Source organism: Lactuca virosa, chromosome 1 (assembly GCF_052849685.1).
Source record: "Lactuca virosa cultivar CGN04683 chromosome 1, Lactuca_virosa_CGN04683_v6, whole genome shotgun sequence".
NCBI classification, from domain to species: Eukaryota; Viridiplantae; Streptophyta; class Magnoliopsida; order Asterales; family Asteraceae; genus Lactuca; species Lactuca virosa.
This window is the reverse complement of record NC_136426.1, coordinates 44,328,161-44,349,168: the sequence shown is the minus strand read 5'-3', so window position 1 is coordinate 44,349,168 and position 21,008 is coordinate 44,328,161. Positions and strand designations below refer to the sequence as shown.

The following is a 21,008-nucleotide window of genomic DNA, read 5'->3' as shown; positions in this document are numbered from 1 at the left end:
CTAAAACGCTATGGACATTGACAATGATGACATTGGATATCCAGTAAAGCTCTCTCTTCCCAATGGAAAGGGATCGGCCATAGTCAACTCGGTTGACCCAATGGTAAAGAGAGAGGCGAAGTCTGAGATAGTCCCATTATCAAGGGTCCATAGGTAACTATTGCCAAAGGAAGGGGCATTGGTTACGAAGCTGCCAAATTTACCTAAGGATGTTAAAGTCAATAAGTTTGGCTCTACTTCAGGTAAAGTCCATTGTCTAACTCTATTAAGTACATGCTGATTCTGATCGCGAAGATGGATTTCAATCGCATGGTTCGGTGATCAGAATTTTGGGCTATTACTTAAGAGTTATGATATTTATATTGCTTAGGAATAGATAACAACAAGGTTTTCATATGGATTGTAAGGATAAGTTTTTCCGCAAAGTTTTAAAATAAAAGAAAAAGGTTTTGATTTTATTTATTTTAAGTATCCTTACAATGACATTTGTGAAAAGTTGTTGCTTATAAGATTCCATTGATAGCAATATTGGAAAAATGGATTTGATTTTTTCGGTTGTGGTAGTGTCTAATATTACCAAATAAGGAAAGATTCTCATCACCCAAGGTTCAATTGGACCGAAACTTGGAATCATGCAAGTTGTATAGTATGATGAATGAGAACTTTCAGCTTGGAAAATTAAGACTAATTCCTTATGTGAATAAGGAAAGGACTAAGGGATCGAGTACACATTCTTGTGCACTGGTCAAGTCCACCACAAAAGATCAAGAAGACTATTCGTCATGATTTACTTAAGTTCAATAAATATGGTTATACTTATAAGTTTAAGTATAAGTTTGTAGCATTGGAGAAGTTTCAATGTGAGACAGAACGAATAAGAAGAATCAAAGTATGGCAGAAAGATAAAAGTTTCTCAAATCTGAAAAGATGGGAGAGTACTTTAGTACCATGTTTATGATCATCTTAATGATTAAGATACCATATCACAATTGGTCCTCTAAAGTCATCTTAGTGCATTCTTATGACTAAGAAGAGGAGTCATGAATTGTTGAAATGGTTAAATCAAAAAGATGAGTCATACTTCGTTCCAAAACAATTCTTAGAGTCATACTCCAAGATTGTAACTTGAGTGACATATCTTAAAGAGGGTTTGTTAACACTAGTCAAATGTAAGAGTAAAAGGTTATCTACTCTTGTACATTTGAAATTGGTAAGTTGTGATGTTTTGGATAAAACAGAGACCAACTTAGGCCAATTGTGTAAAGTGTTAGTCTTGATAAAGAATCCGCACTATCTCTTGAATATTTGACAAGGGAGTCTTTATATGTGAAGAGGACAGTGGGAGTCTTAAAGCTCTTGAAAGTTTCAAGACTTAATCAAGAATAAAACCTAAAGTCCTTCACTAGCACACGACTTGAGGTTTATAACCTATCGTGCTGAAATTTTTGTGCCTATTCAAGTTGGCTTTGCATAGGAGTTCTGAGAGTTCTCAATTGGTTGCACAACTACTTGGAAGCAATAGCAGGCACCTGAGCTGCCAAATGGCAAGAATTTAAGATTGCACAAGTTTAATCAATATGAGTTTGGATTTGTCACTAACCTTGTCTTGTGATTATGGTTTTGACAAAATCACATGGATAAGAACACATACACTATTAAATCTAAGTGTCATAAGGTTTCTCTCCGATTCATGAAAATGTTGGTGAGGAAACACTTTCACTAAGTAGATTTTAGCTAGATAGCAATTGTGATATTTGCATTCTCAAAGTCGTTAGTGGAGCGTGTGTGGTTTACCGGCACACTAACATGGACTTGTGAGAAGTGGCAAAGGTCTAAACAATTGAGACTATGATTACGGCATCCCTTTTCATAGTTCTAAAATTTTTTAGACACACATGTGAGCTATCTAAGAGAGGTGTATGATTTTGATAAAGTTTTATCAAAACAATCTAGTATCAGAAATCTGAACTTTGGTAAGAAAGTCAGCTGATTTCTGAGTACATGTCAAAGCTAGTGGGAGCATAAGTGTTATGCTAATAATCATCATGTTAGTGGGAGCAGGGGTTGAAAAAGTTGTTTTGCTATAATTAAGGGAGAGGAAATTATACTTCATTTCAATTCTAAAAGCTTAGATTGAGATTTTAATCGTATTTAATCAAGGATATATATATGAATTTCATGTTGGAATGGCTCAACATAAGGAAATTCTATATATGGGTCCATTATTTGCGTTCTAAAATTCGATTATGATTACGGCATCCCTTTTCATAATCTGAATTTTGAGAACTTGGCAAATTGAAATGGAAATATTATAGCAAAAGACTGGTTTAGTCTTTATGTGAGACATCATGAATCGTGTCCCATATGCTTCGGATATAGGATCGATTACATGTGCTATATTCATCCTTTCTAAAATTTTCCAAATGCCTGGGGCATTATGAAGGGAAAAGGTCTAGAATTGGATATGACTAAAATGATTAAGCAATTGTCGAGGAAAATCTAAGGTTTACCAAAGATTGGTTGCTCAAGGACAGTTGGAAGTATAATGTTAATTCTGGAAGGACCATATTGACATAATCTGTAAGGAGGCAACTCTTGTTCAGAAGTGATAGTCAAAATGGAATATGGAAATGTTTCAAAGTTAGAAATTATTCAATATGTGTAAGATTAGGAAACTTAATGATATGAATTTGGAATTAATCAATGCATATAAGTTTAGAATCTAACAGATTTCAGTAAATGGCATGAATTTGGAATTTTTGCATTTGCAGTAAGGATTTGGGACTGTGAAAAGAGGATCATTGGAGTGATGTTCAATTGATCTATTTTACAAAGTAAAGATCATAGATAAACATAGTATGCATACTTGGTGTATGGCATGACTAGTGTTTAGAAAACATAGTGTACATGCTTGGAGCATGGGACAACTATTGTTTTAAATTCAAGTATAAAGTTGATAAAACCGAAACAATGAATAATGAGTAATCAGTATGGTGATAAATAAAAGTGTTTATTTATATTCATAGGGTTTGATACCATATTTGATTCATTTATTCTTGTGTTTCACTTTGCATGTTTTGACTTCTAGAATAACTAAGTCGCTCTTCCTGAATGATTAAGTTATTCAAACCATCCACAGTCGGTCATATGTTGGAAGTAGATATGAATCAAGACTGTCATGGGTTGGTTTGTAGAGGTCCAAGTTGGTGGACAAAGTGGTGCTACAACACTCATGAGTGCTCATAAGTTCTGAGTATTGGATTCAACCCGCGCTCATTTGAATCACTTCATGGATTTTATCACGAGTGAGCATGAGACGATAATATCTTATATTCTTCAAACCTAGAGATATGAGTTGTTACTATGAGTTGGTTATACATTGATTGCACGAAAACGCATTGGTAACTCGATGTTATAAAACGTGTCTTTGTGTATGATTCAACAAGTAGTAGAACAAGCCATATGAGTTGAAGTTTATCCATTCCTTTTACCTTCGGGATAAAAGCGATATCTGTGGGCCCCTCGATGATTTAAAGATGATACATGTGAGTGCTTGGCCAAGCCAGGACTGATTTGATTTGTTCAATCAGTCAGTCATCATGAATCGGAAATCGGGAAACAACAAATGGACAGAGAGAATGATTGATAATCCATGTCTCAGTCCATATGATATCTAGAATGGAGGAATATATGATCCCTTATCTAATGGACAAGTCATTGATAAAGGTCAGAGTTCATCGACAAGGTCAGAGTTCGACAGAAGCTTTTGAGAGCTACGATTGCTAATCGGTTCCTGAAGTCATATGCAATAATAGTTTTAGACTTATCCAACTGGGAGACTGTTGGATTAATGTCTAAGTCCATAACTATAATTGGTAAGACTTGACCCGACCCGGCATGGTCCATTTGGGTTGCATGGCATCATGTATTTGGATAGACTATAATGAGAGAAATAACACTTAAGGTTGGTTAATATATTATAAGTTCTAATATATTAATAAGGTTATTTAATTAGTATTGATCAAGAATTAATTTGGAATTAATTAAGTGATCAAAAGGAGACTAATTAAATATATGGATTGATTGTGTAAATCATTCATTCTTATATATGTGGGCTTGTGATCCAAGATTCCTTATGTTGGACTAAGTCCATGGGGTGACCCATGGATACTCCATGGAGGTTAAAATCCATGGAGCATAAGGAATGGGTAAAGTTATGAGTTACATGGTGTAACCCTAATAGACACCATATAAAAGAATCCCATGGCTCAAGAAATCGTGCACTAATGTGTGAGTGTGAGGGCTAGACGATTTCAAGGAGTGTTCAAGTTTCTCTCAAGTTATTCCAAGTGCATTTGGTGTTGTGTGAACCATTTGAGGTGTCACACTTGGGGCACTAGGCACTCAAGCTTCATGAAGACATTCTACATCAAAGAGGTATGTATTCTATCTTGTTATATTTATTATTTTGTATGCTAGATTAGGATAATACCTTGGATGTTCATAATTGTATGTATAATAGAGAAAACATAGATCCAAGGTATTTAGGGTTGCATGTACACTTAGGAGTGTTAGAATGCTCATAACCCAACAGCTAGAGGAGCAGCAGTTCGGAGAGTTGTTGGATAGCAGCCAGAGGGTTATCAGCAGCTTCAGCAGTACGAGGTGAGTCTTCTCACTGTTTATATGGTTCTACGGCCACAATACCGGCCCATTTAGTTTATGTATGGTAGGAAGACCCGGGGGTTAGCCCTAGGCATTATGCATAAAAGATCAGGAGGAGGCTCCTGGCACACATTATGTTATTATGTATGGTAGGAAGACCCGGGGGTTAGCCCTAGGCAACATGTATGAAAGACCAGGAGGAGGCTCCTGGCACACTGTATACTATTAGGAATGAAAGACCAGGATGTGGCTCCTGGCACACTGTATGCTGAGTAGCCTAGTAGAGTAGTATGTATAGTTGTCTTTGTGATGCTTGTATGGAAGACCAGGGGGTGGCCCTTGACACTTGTCTGTAAGACCCAGGGAGTGGCCCCCAGGCTTGACAAGAAAGACCACGTGCGGCCCGTGGCAATACAGCAAGACTATGTTTGGCACATAGCACCTTACTTGATTATGGATATGTTTGTTATGTATGGCTCATGGTTACGTATGGCATGTATGGATCATTTGATATGTATGGTATGTGGTATCTGGGGGAACTCACTAAGCTTCGTGCTTATGGTTTTCAGTTATTTGTTTCAGGTATTAACGTTTTTCCAAGGAAGGAGCTCGGGGCGATCGCAGCGCATAACACCATGTTTTCCGCACTAGAGGATCTTTGAGATTTAAAACTCTGATAATTGTTTTATTAAGAATGTTATTAAATGATTGAGCAAGATTTATTAAGCGGTTTTTAATTAATCAAAACGAAATTTTTGGTCTTAAATTTTGGGATGTTACAAGTTGGTATCAGAGCCCTGGTTTGAGGGATTCGGACACACCCTCGGGGGTGTCTGGACTCAAATCGAGGGATTAAAAGCTTTTTACAAGAAAATGGTTTTCTAAAAAGATAAGTTAAAGGAGTTTTGAGAAAGAACGAAGTGTGTGATGTGCGCGACCGGCCGAGCTCAAGTAAGTATTCCCCAAAGTACCCATACAAGTTTATGTTATGTTTATCAGCTTCAATATAACAGCATGCTAGAATAGGGCTAAGGATCTAGGAATGATGCCTTATGTGCCTGCTTTATGTGTTTCAGCTTATGAGAATTGCATGCTAGTATTGAGTAGACAGCAGTAGGATAGCCTGTTTAGGTTATGCCTGATAGTATGAGCTTAGCATTGTATGCTAGTACAGTTTCCTGTTTTGAGGATAGGATTGCTTGATATCGTTCCCTTTGTCTGAATGATGCACGCTTTGTGCTATGTGGGACTCTGAGTAATGGGAGTTAGCCATTAGGTGGATACGTCACGTCACATGTGATCAGGGTTGAATAATCTCAGAGTGCTGGATTTGGCCCTATTGCGTAGCTCTCGTCTGAGTCTAACCGTTGTAGGGACGAGTCTTTTACTCGAAGGATTATCTGAGCCTCGCCACATGTGATGGTATTCGGGTGATGACTAATTGGCATTACGAGGAGGCCTTCAGCAGCTGAGGACTGGTTTGGTTAGAGTCAGAGATTTCCCTAGGGCAAGCCCAGGATGAGAGTGGCAAAGTGCAACATAATTAGAAGGGACTTAGTGAAGTCGAAGCAATCTTGAGGAAAGTACGGATAGATGTAGAAGGTAGTATGGGCCCGTACTACTGAAAGCAGAGGATCCATACTCGAGTCAAGGAGGGCCGAGATAGAACCAGGAAACTTGTAGTATGTGAGACCTTCTGAGGTTACGTGTGACCCTGACGATTATGTGTTTCATTTCAGAATGGTGATGATTACGCGACATGGAGCAGGAGGATCAGGATCTGGGTCAGGATCAGAATCAGGCTCGGGGGCAGGATCCGAGCAGGTTGATGACGGGCTACGCGAGTTCATCGCGTCTGAGATCACGAGAGGTATCCTTGAGTCGACCCCGGTCATTTTCGGGTCGATCAAGGAAGGGATTATTGAGCTGATGGAGGATCGCCTCAGAGCATTCCGAAGTGATATGGCATCCAGCCAAACATGATCGCGCACACTGTCCTTCAAGGATTTCAGGGGGAGTGGCGCGCCAGACTTCCATGGGGTGAAGGACCCCATTGTTGCCAGGAGATGGATTGCAGACATTGAGTCTGCACAGTTGACGAGCTTCTGTCCTGAGGGGTCGAAGGTTCGATTTGTTGCAGGATGCTTGAGGGACAGAGCTAGAGATTGGTGGGAGTCAGTTGGTGATTCCTTGGGAGCCTCAGCCATTGAGGCTATGACCTGGTCCGACTTTGTGACCAGGTTTAGGGCGGAGTTTGCACCGGCTGTGGAGCTTCACCAGCTGGCCAGGGAGTTCCTAAACATGAGACAGACGACAGAGTCGGTGGCAGAGATTACCGCCAAGTTCCGGGAGAGGGCATTATTGGTGCCTCAGTATGTAGGGGATGAGGAGATGCGGAGGACCCGCTATCATGACATGTTGAGAGCTGATATTCGGGAGCATGTCAGCTTCTCGGCATGCCCGACCCTGGACTCTATGATTGCCAGGGCGCGGGGAAGGGAGATTGATTTGGAGCACATTGCGAAGAGGAGGTCGGATCATATGCATACTTTGGAGGGTCCCGGGAAGAGACCCAAGGCTTCAGATAAGCGATTAGTAGGATGGCAGGGTCGAAGTCAGTGCAGCACGTGCGGGAAACTGCACGAGGGAGTTTGTCGTTCCAAGAGTTCAGGCTGCTACAAGTGTGGCAGTGATGGTCACGTCAGCAGGGACTGCCCACAGGGGGCGAGCCCATTTATGTTTTCACTGCAATCAGGTGGGCCACAAGAAGGCCGACTGCCCGACGATGAGGGGAGGAGCAGGGAGTGCGTCTGCCCCAACAACTTTGAGGATTACGGATGGGTGAGAGGGTAGGGCCTTGCAGTGACGGATGAGGGAGATCTGGATTACAGCAGGGAATGTTGCAGGTATGTATCAACGGCTATTTTCGATTATATATCTATTATGATTGTTCTTACCTCGGTCTCGGGTGATAGTACGTATGAGTCGTCTCTCTGCTTGTATTCGGATTGTATTTTCAGAATTGTCATATGCCAATTGCATACCAGAAACTATTAGTAGCTAGTGTAAGGTCATCATTCACTTCGGGTTCGAAGTATCCAGTATTATCTCGGTTACGGCCGAAAACGGTTCAGGAGCGTTGCGTGGAGGTCGGTGGGCAGGGTCCATGGAGTAGGCATCCACCATCATCAGGGTTCGGTGGTTCTAGTATTGGTGTTTGGGATAGCTTTTGGAAGCATCAAGGGAAGTGGTCTATCACTGAAGAGGTTGCTCTGAGCATTAGTTATTCGGACCTTAAGGACGACAGTTGAGCTCAGGGGATTATCAGTATTGGGGATGCAGGAAGTGTTCATCCAATATTCGGTATTTGGAGTGGGCTAGTGACGGATCGCTAGCAATATTAAGGCGATGGTAGTTATCATGCCTTTTTGGGTAAGGGAGGAAGGAATGGAAATCCTTTGATTTTCGCGTGCCGTGAAGACTTAGCCGAAGCTAAGTGGGGGAGAAGCAATCATGTTATGGGAGCAGAAACGGTTTTGAAACTGGGATAAGTTTCGCTCTCCTGTCAGGGAGAAAGACGTCCCAGGCGACTGTATGAATTGAGGATAGTGTGAATTGGAAGTTCGGAAAACTTGCCAATTGTGAGATCGCATTCGCGGGATGTCTAATAGCAGGTTTCAGAAGAATCAGTTGGGAGTTTCAGTTAGGGCATGAGTACGGCTTGGGGTACTAGATTGTGCTTGTATGCTCAATTATGGGTATGTACGGATTAGTAGTGAGCGAAAGACCATGATCAGCGGCCGAGTCAGTGTGGAAGGTGTTGTCAGACTACCGGATAGCCATAACATTCACCAATGGTCAGATAGTATGAGAAGTGTGGTAAGACTGCGGGGTGGCCCGTAGCAATGGTTAGCAGATAGTGTGGGAGTGTTGTAAGACTATGGGGTGGCCCGTAGCGTTCACTAGTTAGCAGATAGAGTAAGGGAGTTGTAAGACTGCGGTGTGGCCCGTACCAATCGTACATTAGTATAGTTAGACTGCGGTATGGCCCGCAGCATTAGTATAGTTAGACTGCGGTGTGGCCCGTAGCATTAGTATAGTAAGACTGCGGGGTGGCCCGTAGCATCAGTCGGCAGATAGCGTAGAAATGTGGTGGGACTGTGGGGTGGCCCGTAGCATTAGTTGGCTGGTAGCGCGGAAGTGTTGTAAGACTATGGGGGTGGCCCGTAGCATTCACTAGTTGGAATAATGAGTATATTAAGACTACAGGGTGGCCGTAGCATTCGTCGGTCCCTATTCGGCAGTACGAATATATCAGATGCGGGATTCGCTGGCAGGGTTTTTTTCCAGATAGTTTATGATAGGGCGGGACAGCCGCTCGGATGTGAGTGGGTCACATCATGATTGGATTCAGAAGGCGGTAGATCAGTTGGGACCAGGGCGGTCTCGGTTCATCCGGTAGGCGGATGGGAGTCAGCAGGACTTCAGGCAGGAATGATAGTGAGGGATTTGTTGTAAGAAGCCGTGAGCTGATCGGGTGGTGTTGAGTTGCTCACCGCGAAATCAAATGATCTCAGAGTAAATGATTTGGCTCGGTGATGCTTTTCTCTTCTGAGCCTTAATCGTAGCAGAGAGGGATCTGCTACCCGAAGAATTTTCTGAATTCTCACGCTGAGTGGAGTTTTCAGTATTGGAGCATCGTTGTGGGATTACTCCGGTACTGGGAGTGGCCGGGATTGCGGTTTCAGTAGAGGATTGGTCCTCGAAGGAGATTGGGAAGACCTGTTGCTTGTGGAAAGTGCCTTGGAAAGGCCAGAGGCAGTGCAGGGTAAGAGGGTGAACCCCTTGTGTATCAAGGGTAAGTGTAACAGGAGTATCGGTAAGGTTACCGGTTGGGTAAAAGTGTTGTACCCGAAGGTAGTAAGGATCGGGTTATTCTGAAGATGACATCTTCAAGGTTTGGATCGGATGGGCGGAGTGCGTAGCTAGTGGTAAAGTGGTAACCGGATGGTAAGGTAGTTGACCGTGGCAGACTTCGAGAAAAAAGTCTAGTTTAAGTGGTGGAGAGTTGTAACACCCAGTATCAGAAAGGCCGAGAAAGGAAGGAAAACCCTAAGTCAAAAGGGGGTCAACTCGTCGAGTCCAAGGAAGAACTCGACGAGTCGGAGCGGGTTCCGTGTCAAAGATTAAGTGACCGACTCGGCGAGTCGGTGAGTGGACTCGGCGAGTCTGGTCTGGGTTTGGAAACCCTAATTCCGGGACTTGGAACCCTATTTAAGCATCTTATTCTCTTCCCTATGGCTCATTTACAGCCTCTCTCGTCCAGAACCCAAAACCCTAGCCACTCAACTCCATTGTTTGAGCTTTTGAGAAGATTAAGGGCCTTTAGAGTGCATCTTGGAAGCTTGGAGGGAAAGGAGCAAGGAAGGAAGAGTAGATCCAGCCTCTATATCGACTTGGAAACTGTTAGGAGGTAAAAAGTCTGAACCTTGAGCTTTCAATTGATGGATCCCCTTTCTAGCTTGCCTTTTGTCACAATTGGATCATTTCCAAGTAGAATCCGAGTATTAAGCCTTTGAGGATGGATTGGATAACAGATCTGGACACTCTTGAGCTTTAGAAGCTCAAAGTTGTCGGCTTTATCCAGCTAAGGTCCCATTTCATGACCTAGGCCTTCATTGTAGCTTGGATTGAGTGTTCTAGCCTCATAGCACCTTGCATGCACGTAAAGTTAGCAACTTTACGTGCAATGCTAGCATTAGGAGTCCAGATCTATGAGTTGGAAGTGTTGGAATGGACCGTAATTGACAGAATAGAGATGTCACAAGGTGGACTCGACGAGTCCGTTCATGGACTCGGCGAGTCGGGTCGTAAACCCAAACCCTTCTGTTATGATTCGGATCAGTGGGTGGAGTAGTGAAGGATTCAGCCAGACTGGGTCCGTAATGGACATGAAGATCATAGTACTCGACGAGTTCGAAGAGGAACTCGGCGAGTCCAAGACAATCTTCTTAGTTATGAAGATGAACTCAACGAGTTGTTCATACAACTCGGCGAGTCATGGCCTAGATATTCATACAATGATGATGAACTCGACGAGTTCAAGGATGAACTCGGCGAGTCGGTTGAAGATAGTCCCGAAGTGTTAGATGAAGGAGAACTCGTCGGGTTCTCGCTAGACTCGACGAGTGGAGTCGGGGTTGTTTTGGGATTTGAAGAGCATGGACTCGGCGAGTTGGCAGAACAACTCGACGAGTCGAGTCAACTGGAAGGTTGACTTTGACCAGGACCTTGATCTTGAGAGGGACTTTGACCAGAGTTGACTTAGTTGACTTCTTGAGGACAGTTAGGCTAAGTGTTTCTATTATTGGTATCGGTAGCTCGGGGAGCTAGAGGAGCAGCAGTTCGGAGAGTTGTTGGATAGCAGCCAGAGGGTTATCAGCAGCTTCAGCAGTACGAGGTGAGTCTCCTCACTGTTTGTATGGTTCTACGGCCACAATGCCGGCCCATTTAGTTTATGTATGGTAGGAAGACCCGGGGGTTAGCCCTAGGCATTATGCATGAAAGACCAGGAGGAGGCTCCTGGCACACAGTATGTTATTATGTATGGTAGGAAGACCCGGGGGTTAGCCCTAGGCAACATGTATGAAAGACCAGGAGGAGGCTCCAGGCACACTGTATACTATTAGGAATGAAAGACCAGGATGTGGCTCCTGGCACACTGTATGCTGAGTAGCCTAGTAGAGTAGTATGTATAGTTGTCTTTGTGATGCTTGCATGGAAGACCAGGGGGTGGCCCTTGGCACTTGTCTGTAAGACCCAGGGAGTGGCCCCCAGGCTTGACAAGAAAGACCATGTGCGGCCCGTGGCAATACAACAAGACTATGTTTGGCACATAACACCTTACTTGATTATGGATATGTTTGTTATGTATGGCTCATGGTTACGTATGGCATGTATGGATCAGTTGATATGTATGGTATGTGGTATCTGGGGGAACTCACTAAGCTTCGTGCTTACGGTTTTCAGTTATTTGTTTCAGGTATTAACGTTTTTCCAAGGAAGGAGCTCGGGGCGATCGCAGCGCATCACACCATGTTTTCCGCACTAGAGGATCTTTGGGATTTAAAACTCTGATAATTGTTTTATTAAGAATGTTATTAAATGATTGAGCAAGATTTATTAAGCGGTTTTTAATTAATCAAAACGAAATTTTTGGTCTTAAATTTTGGGATGTTACACCTAGGCTCTTCCTAGGTTCCCTCACTTCTCTGCCATTAGCTGCTGAGGAACTCCTTATGATTCCAGTCATCTACCTCCTGAATATCGTCATATTCACTTAGTAGCTGACTCCCATCATCAAGAGTTCCACAAAGCACGAAGCAAGCAGCATTCGGGCATCGAATAATCTCTACGAACACATAAAACCACTCTAGGTTACCACTCCACTTACACTCAAAGGTGTCACCGAACTCAAGCAACTCTACCTCCTCGCGGATATTTAACTACTCTCTCAGTAGGCCCCTCCAATACTTATCTAGGTATCTCACCTAGATTACTCCTCTACTCAAAGCTCTCCCTAAAAGATTCCTGCTGGATACTCTTACTCAACACATACCCAAAGCACATCACAGATAGCAAAATTCCTAGGCTAAGGCATCACAAATCAGGCAACTCTAGCCCTCGAATATGAAATACCTAACCTATCTTCTAGCATGCATCACTAATATCTCAATAATAACTCATAACACAATTAAGTAAGGGTATTTTGGGAAATCACTGTTCGGGCTCTGGCTGATTGTACACACTGCTCCTTCTCGTTTTTCTCTTAGAAACTCTTGCTCGTTTTAGAAAAATCATCTCGTTTGAATTTTTTTTCTCAAATCCTCAGTTTGAGTCCAGATATACCCGAAGGTGCATCCGAATCCCTCAAACCAATGCTCTAATACCAACTTGTAACACCGTAAATTTCCAAACAAATTTTTCATTTTAAAATCATATAAATCTCATAACGCATTTCACAAAATCTCATTTATTTAGTTTACAAAACGCATCTCCATAATTGTTTGATTAATAATCCAGAATCCTCAAAACATAACTCTTTCTCTGGTGTGTACAATTGAGCCGGTGCCTTCCCGCGATCCGGAGAAAAACCTAAAACACATAACACATAACACGGTAAGCACGAAGCTTAGTGAGTTCCCCAAAATACCACACACAGCTCTGTAGCCACTCGAGGCTATAACACAGTAAGACCCTCCAGTCAATGTGTCTCAGTGGGACCCTTCGGTCCCACAACTCTGATGGACCCTCCGGTCCTAACTCTGTAAGCTCTGAATAATACACAACATAAATCACAAAGAAAATAATGCAGGATATCAATATACACAATGTAAGCACATAGGACATCTCACTCACACAAAAATACCACTCATGGTAAAGTATGATGAGAATACTCACCTCGAATGATGAACAGCCCCTAAAAACGTTGTTGCCACACACCGACCTCTAACTCTGAGCCAAATCCACAATTAACCCAATTAGGAACTAAGTCCAGACTCTCACTCATTAGGTCTAAAGGAGGTCCACTAACCAGACCATCAACCACTTAAAACCCATTGGGCCCACCAAGGCCTAATAATAAATGGGCTCTCCCGAGGCCCAACTCTTAAATCTAAATGGCAAGCCCAACCCAAGGGCCCAAAGCATTTATATATAATCCTTTGGTCCAAACTCTATTGCAACAAGCCTAAACTCCAGGCCCGACACTCAAGGCCCAACATGCGACTTAGCCCAAAAGTTCACAGTGAGGTTACGCGGGTCGTACCTCCCTTGGTACGCTCAGCGTACTCACAATCCAGATTGGCCATCGGGGACACTGGGGAAGTATGCGGGGCGTACAGGAATTACGCTCAGCGTACTTTCCAGATTCACTCTTTCTACTCATTTGGTCTTAAATAGTTAAGACATTAACTCAAATCCCAGATCTGGACTCCCTAATGGTTCTTATGCCATAAAGTCAGTGACTTTAAGCCTTTACATAGCTGGAAAGGTCACAAACACCCAAAACACTCACTTCTTTATCTCAAAAAGCTCATAACTCATGCATGGCTTGATTCCAACGACCAAGATTGGATTTTTATGACATTACACTACTAATCACACTCAAAGGGGTTGATCATAGCCTCTACAGTTCACTATCTCATAAAGTCTCCACCTTTTGGGACAAAAACCCTAAAATACACTAATATGATGCTCAAAACAAAAGAGTGAGAAAGATTGAAGCTTTATACCTCTATATGAAGCTTCCAACTCAGATATGCTCAGATCCAAGGCCTGGACTTCTCACTCCTTCTTCTCCAAAGCTCCTTCTTTACTCCAAGAACACACCAAAACCACTCAAGGCTCTCAAATGCACTCATAAGCTCCATGAACGAAGGATTAGGGTTTTAGAAGGTTTAAAGACTGAGGATGGTGGCCACGAATGAGGCCATCTCATTCTTTATATAGGGACACATCCAAAGTTAGGGTTTCCACTATGTGCCTAGTACGCCCAAGGTACCCTCCGGTACGCCCAGCGTACTAGGTGACTCCGCTTGAAAATCACGCACACGAGTACGCTAAGCGTACACATATGTACGCCCAGCGTACTCAGCTGCCACTTTTCTCAAATAAGGGACTTATCTTGCCACAACTTCAAACTTCCATTGCTTCCTCGATATAACCTAGATTCCCATGAACCTCAAACCCACGGAAAGGTGACGAGATGCCCTAAGCTTCTAGCAACTCGTCGCAACCCCGAGACCTCCTCATGCCTGGTTTGCAGCCCACAAACCCTGATCACGAACGATCCGAAACAGGATGTTACACAAACAGTCATGGTTCTACCTACACCATTCTATGCCCAATCACCTCCATTTCCTTAGGGGGCAATGTCCATAACATCCATGCTTCTAGCGTTTGACAAAAAGTTTCGTTTTGAACAGAAAGTCTTGTTTGACACTACAAGCTTCTAGCGTTCAGTTTAAACAAAACGCTCCAAATCCAAATACTACTTCATGTAGCGTTTAACAAAACGCTACAAGCTACCAACTATCCGCTACAAGCTACCCGCCATCCGCTACCTGTCAAACGAAACTTTTTGTTTAAATTGTAGCGTTTTGTCAAAAGCTAAAAGCTAGAAGTCCTCAAACGCTTCCAAAAGCTCCGTGTCAAACACACTTACACACCCTTAGTAAGTTATTTATTGGCATCCGAACGAGTTCTTTTGCTTGTACCATCCTTAAGTTTTCTTTATGTTTTGGTTTCGGTCCATATCGTTATTTTTCTCCCGTCCAATCATGTCATGTGTTAAGGGAACAAAGGTTTTAATGTCATGTTAGGTCTCACCAAATTACCACCATTTTTCCATTCAATTTGTTGGGTCGATTGGGGTTGAAATTACCGGTTCATCACCAAATTAAAATGTCATCCATAGCCTTTTAGAATTTAGCCCCTCTACTTACAGCTGGCAAACTCAATAACAATTTACACCCACACATAATTTGACAAATGTAATATAGTGTTATTACACATAAAAATCATCACAAAACTCAAGTTTCCAAAATAAGCAATAAGTGCAGTCGATGGCGTCTTCAAAACATGTATTCATCCTATATATCAACTTGTATCTTTCTATTCTATTAATTCTAGAAGAATCAAAGATCTAACTCTTATAATATATTATATGGCAAAAAAACATCATATCACCATTATTGATGTTGACATTCGTCTTCAAACCAAATTAATCATATCACCATATATTATACGATTTGTATGGTTCGTGAAAAAACAAAAATAATTCGTTTCAAGTTTGCGGATAAACAACATGTTCATAATGGTTTCACACTATTATTTATTGCATATTTAAACAAAAATAATAATTATTAATTACATAACATATTCCTTCGAAACATAGAAGATACTTCGAGCTTCTACCTGAGATGGAACACCAATATTGATGATCAATAAGACACGACAAATAAACATGTCACTGTATGTTTGTAATAAATAATAATATCAATTATATCGTTTTTTATAAAAATCAATTAAGGTAAATAGTTTAATCTGGATCAAGAAGATGATAGGATGAATAATTTGATTATATTATACATCATCGAAACTGTTAAGTGATTTATGTCATGTAATATGACTTGAATTGAACGAAAATAATGGAACTAAAATTACCATAAAACCTCAAGTGTGAAATGATAAATTTGCAAAGGAAAATTTGCCAAAAGTTGATCTTTTTTGCCCTGTGTGGTGTGTGATTAGAACATTTTTGGAATCTAGCCAGCCACAAAAAGAAAATCGAGTAATAACCTGACCACAAGCTATGTTCCAAAGTTTGAATACATGAACACGTGAAAACAGAGCGAAAGTGTGGTGTCATCCACAGAAAAAACCAAAAAAGAAGCAATAATTTAATAAAAGTTTCAATATTCAAATATCCTCTCGAATCTTGGGGATAATTAATAATTACCTTATCGATTCATCCGTTCATCAAAAGGTTTTTGCGGATGTTTGAAGTGAAAAATTGCGATTGACATTGTTATTGTTAGTATTATGATGATCCATGGACAATTGAATCGGCTGAATCTGGAGTGTTTTCATTTCGATTCCACGTCTCTTCCATAGATTTACGTTCGTTTCCTGATCTCGGCGGCCACATTTCACTACAGGCAACGGCGGATCTAATTCTTCCGCCACCATAACTCTCATTAGAACCGGATCATCACTACTAGTCATGTAATATTTCTTCGTGTTAACACCTCTTCTTCCTCTGCTGTTGCAACTGTTGCTTCGATTCGTAATACATTTACTGCTACAGTTGTTGATAGAAGCAGTGTCAATAGCTGGAGAAATTAGGTTTTTGCCGGAGAAGAGTCTGTGGAGTTTAGTGTAACTGAAGCTGGAATAGACGGAGGATTTCGCGTTGGTGGAAGCGGAGAATCTGCAGGCGAGGAAACGGTTGGTGTTGTTGTTGTTGGTGGTGGTGGTGGTGGATCTCTTCTTGATTTGGCCTATACAGCTGAGTTTTGGTGATGAAGGATCTGTGGCGGGGGTTTCCGAGAATTTGGCAGGTTTGACGGTGTCGTTTATGGAGACTCGACAAAATAGTGGCATGAAGAAGCTCTTACTTGATTTTGATCTGTTCGAGTTCGACATTGTTGTTTCAGAGAAAGATGGTGGGGGAGAGAAGAGCAGAGCAGGCAAACAAAGAAGCGTGTGCTTTGGAAATGAGAGGCACAGAGCGAGGGTTGTTTGTAAAGCCTGTCAGTCAAACCCTTCTAAAAAAATATTATTTTTTGGGTTATTTCCAATAAAGACCCAATATTTACTGTTTTTTTCGTTTTAAACCAAAAGGTTTGTTTTTTTCCAAAAAAAACCACACATTTTGCAAAAACTTGTTTTTTTGTCTTTTAACCGGTTGAGCCGGTACCCAACAATCCTACTTTCGTCTAAATCATTACACCAGTCGACTGTATCCTCCATTCATCAACAAAATTGAATTTTTCCCAAATCAATTACCCCAATCGACTGGATGATTGGGATCTAATGGTAAAGGTAAACCCAGTCGATTGCGTGTTGATGCGCCCTTCCGATTCATCGAAGTTGTCGTATGTATTTGATTCCTTTTCTGTCGATTGAAACGAACCAGGAAGAAGAAGAAAAGAGCGAATAGCTTTTACCGAGAAACTCACCATTAGAGCCACTCCTTTGTTGATTTGGAACTGGAACAAACCAGATCCATAGCCTCCACTTTAGACCTCCCTTACACAACCTCCATCACAAACATAAGAAAAAACCTACTGGTGCTCTTCATCTTCTCCATCAAAAAACACCTGCAACAAAGAAAAGAAACATAAAAAAACGGATGCAGTGTTCTTCGCCCTCTAGTCGAGACTCGAGACCTTTCCATCCTTGCTCATCGAGAAACCAGCAACCGCCTTCGGTTTTGCATCATCACCGAATCCACCTCTCCACCTTCGCCCTTTCCATTGATACTCGAACCCCTGCCTCTAGCCGAGACTACCTAAAAACATAAACCAACTTGTCGCCACCTCCATCGAACAACCATCACTGCTTATCAACTGCTTATTCCGAGCCAAGAACGAAGCTACTGTTCATCTTCTTCACCTAGTCCGAACCTGCAACAAACCGAATCAGTGAAGTCTTGCTTAAAAAAAATATGATGGCAAGATTGCAGATGTGTGGTCATGTGGTGTAACATTATATGCCATGCTTTTTGGAGCTTACCCTTTTGAAGACCCTGATGAACTCAAGAATTTCCGCAAGTTTATACAGCGAATTCTGAATGTCCAATACTCGATTCCATCTTACGTTCATATTTCCACCGAGTGGCGCCATTTAATCTCCAGAATAGAATCTTTGTTGTTGATCCTGCTAAGCGGAGAACAATGGATGAGATAAGAAACCATGAATGGTTTCTTAAGAACTTGCCAGCATAATTAACAAAAGAAAATGCAATGGATCAATTTGGTGGGCCCGCCGATGCAAAGTGTTGATGAAATTATGCAAATAATTGTAGAAGCTACAATTCCTCCAGTTGGAGCTAATAATTTGAATCAGTATCTTACTAGGAGTTTGGATATTGATGATGACATGGATGAAGATTTGGAGAGTGATCCGAATTTGTATATTGACAGCAGTAGGAGATAGTTTTTGCCATGTGAGTGTATTGATTTTTGAATGATACTTTTATATGAAAAAAATAATGTTATAAAAAAATCAATGGTGAAATTTGGAATTGCAGGTGGATCTGTTTTGTTTTTCTATAGGGACCAGAGGAGGCAAAGGAAAAGGAGGAAGACAGGTTGCTCACCCGGTAACAAGACAAACAAACAAGTTTTTGCAAAAAGTTAGGTTTTTTTGGGAAACAAACAAACATTTTGGTTTAAAATGAAAAAATCAGTAAATATGGGGTCTTTATTGGAAATAACCCTTTTTTTTTGGGTTCCTATTTTCACTGTTGTGTCGTTTTCATTATGTACTTTTACATTTTATTTTGTATTTTGATATATTAAAGTTAAATATAACAACAAAGTGAGGAACTATTTTATAAAATTGGTTCAAATTGTATATTAATTAATTATGATTAAATAATATTGTAAATTATACTAGATAAAAGACAACCCGACAACAAGTTTTTGAATTGCAAACTTTTTTTTTTTTGAAAACAAAGTTCATAGTGATAATATTACTATGTATAACCTCTTAAACTCTATTAAAAAGTTTGCTAGTTTTTTAATCTAAAAATATCAATATAAACTTGGATGATTTTAGAATCGTGATTATAATCATTTTATAAAATTTGTGATTTCGACCCTATAACTCGAGGTATCACGAAATCTGATTTGCGATAATCCAAAAATGACAACTTAAAAGTCATGCCACTTTCAGATTCGAAACACAAAAAGTACCTTGATGTTTTGCATTTTTGGTGAGAGAGATGAAAGCATATGATTAATTTTGAGTATCAAAAGTGTTAACCATTTTCTAGAACACCCATCTTCCTTTATACAAGAAAGATGATGATTAGAAGTTGGTTACATACCAAATGGCGCCAAAACAAGTGGTTATAAGGCATAACCAATTGTGATGTAACAAGTGGTTATAAGGCATAACCAATTCTTATATCACAATGATGTCACAACCTGTTTTGGTGGGAAAATGCATGACTGGACTATTTCCTCTAATAGAAATCCATTTATGTTTAGGGGTATCAGGGGCTTTTACCCCTTGGAACCCTGTATCTCGGGGTGCTACCCCCGGACCTCGTATTTCCGAGTTCATAATTATCACTTTGAGTGTGCACCCCGTACCTCCAGTCTTAGTGAGTAAATATAACTCAACATATCTCAAAAATAATAATAACTACACTAAAATATATTGATAGCATTAAAATCACCAACAAGATCAACAACCTCTAGTGCTAGAAAGTAAAAGTATCAAACACAAACGTGAAAGGTATACATATATGTTGATTATCCATGCAAGCTTTCTTTTGTTTTGTTACTTTGTATGAAACAAGTTTTAAAACAGTCTCTTCCAATTTATACTCCTCAAGCCCACGAGCGGGGAAACTCCTATTAGACCCATACATGCATGTTTCCCACTTATCCATTGAAAAAAAAAACAAAAAACAAAATGTCGGTCGGTATAAGTGTTGATCTTCTTTCCCACAGGTTAGTCGATATGTTCGTATGTGTTTCTTTCTTATAGAAACCCCAACGCGCCTTCACCCTTGTATTTTGTAGTATTTGTGATCAAACTAGTCTTATATATACAAGTCTATACTCCGCAACTCCTAATTTGTATTAAATCATAACTTAAAAGTCTTTTGATACTTGTGTTTATTACAATTACACCAAATTGTTGGTAACAATAAAATCATCAGCATACCATGTTTGATGATTATCATCCATCGTCCATATAGTTATTCACACCGTCTCTTTGATCTGACGTGAAGTCAAATAGTGTTGGCAATTACTAAAATGAACTTGATTATAGGGATGGTAAATTTTGACCCAGCCCGTAACCTGACACGAAAATAAACGGATTTGGGTTAAAAATTCTAACCCTCCAACCCATTTATTTCATGGGTTGGGTTGGGATACATTTTTTGGTTCACCGGTCAACCCGTCAAACCAACTATATATATATATATATATATATATATATATATATATATATATATATATATATATATATATATATATATATATATATATATATATTATTTTTTAAAAAATATATTTATGAATTAATAGAATATAGTCAATATACGGCGTTGAAAACCTCTTTTTTTTAAATTTGTTTTTATTAAGTTATTGTGTTAGATTGATAGTTGGTTGTTCATTTCTTTCCAGTCAATGTAAAATGTTATTTATTAATTAATTTAGAAGTTTTGTATAATTCGTATAAATTTAACGTGCGAATAAAAAAATATCGTTATTATCACAAAATATTACTATAATTTGTTTCCTTTTATCTTTTCCTATTTTATAGGATTTTGGTTAGAGTTTGTTTAGAATGACGATTACATTTACTGGTTTGTATATATACCAGTTTTTGTGAATAAATGAAAGAGAACTTTTCCAATAATCAATTTGTTTATATTATCATAGCAGGTCTCACACCTGCTTTAGAAAATCACGTTGCCAGAGATGGCGGGAGACAAACCAAAGTCATCGAAGGATGGAACCGCCACTAACCTCGACTTCAATTCACCATACTACATCCACTCCTCAAAATATCCTAAGCAGATGCAAGTGAACGAT

The 21,008-nt window shown here is 40.4% G+C and overlaps 1 long non-coding RNA gene and 1 pseudogene across 1 annotated transcript; one reads left to right on the top strand and one right to left on the bottom strand.

The window, feature by feature from the left end:
* Window positions 1-15,437: 15,437 nt before the first annotated feature.
* On the bottom strand, window positions 15,438-17,129 carry LOC145118638 (uncharacterized). Its single transcript, XR_013713401.1, has 2 exons — window positions 16,187-17,129; window positions 15,438-15,642 (listed from the first exon to the last, which is right to left on the bottom strand). It is a non-coding gene; the product is annotated as an uncharacterized LOC145118638 (long non-coding RNA).
* Window positions 17,130-17,895: 766 nt separating this feature from the next.
* On the top strand, window positions 17,896-18,591 carry LOC145113467 (serine/threonine-protein kinase SRK2E pseudogene; annotated as a pseudogene).
* The last annotated feature ends 2,417 nt before the right edge of the window (window positions 18,592-21,008 follow it).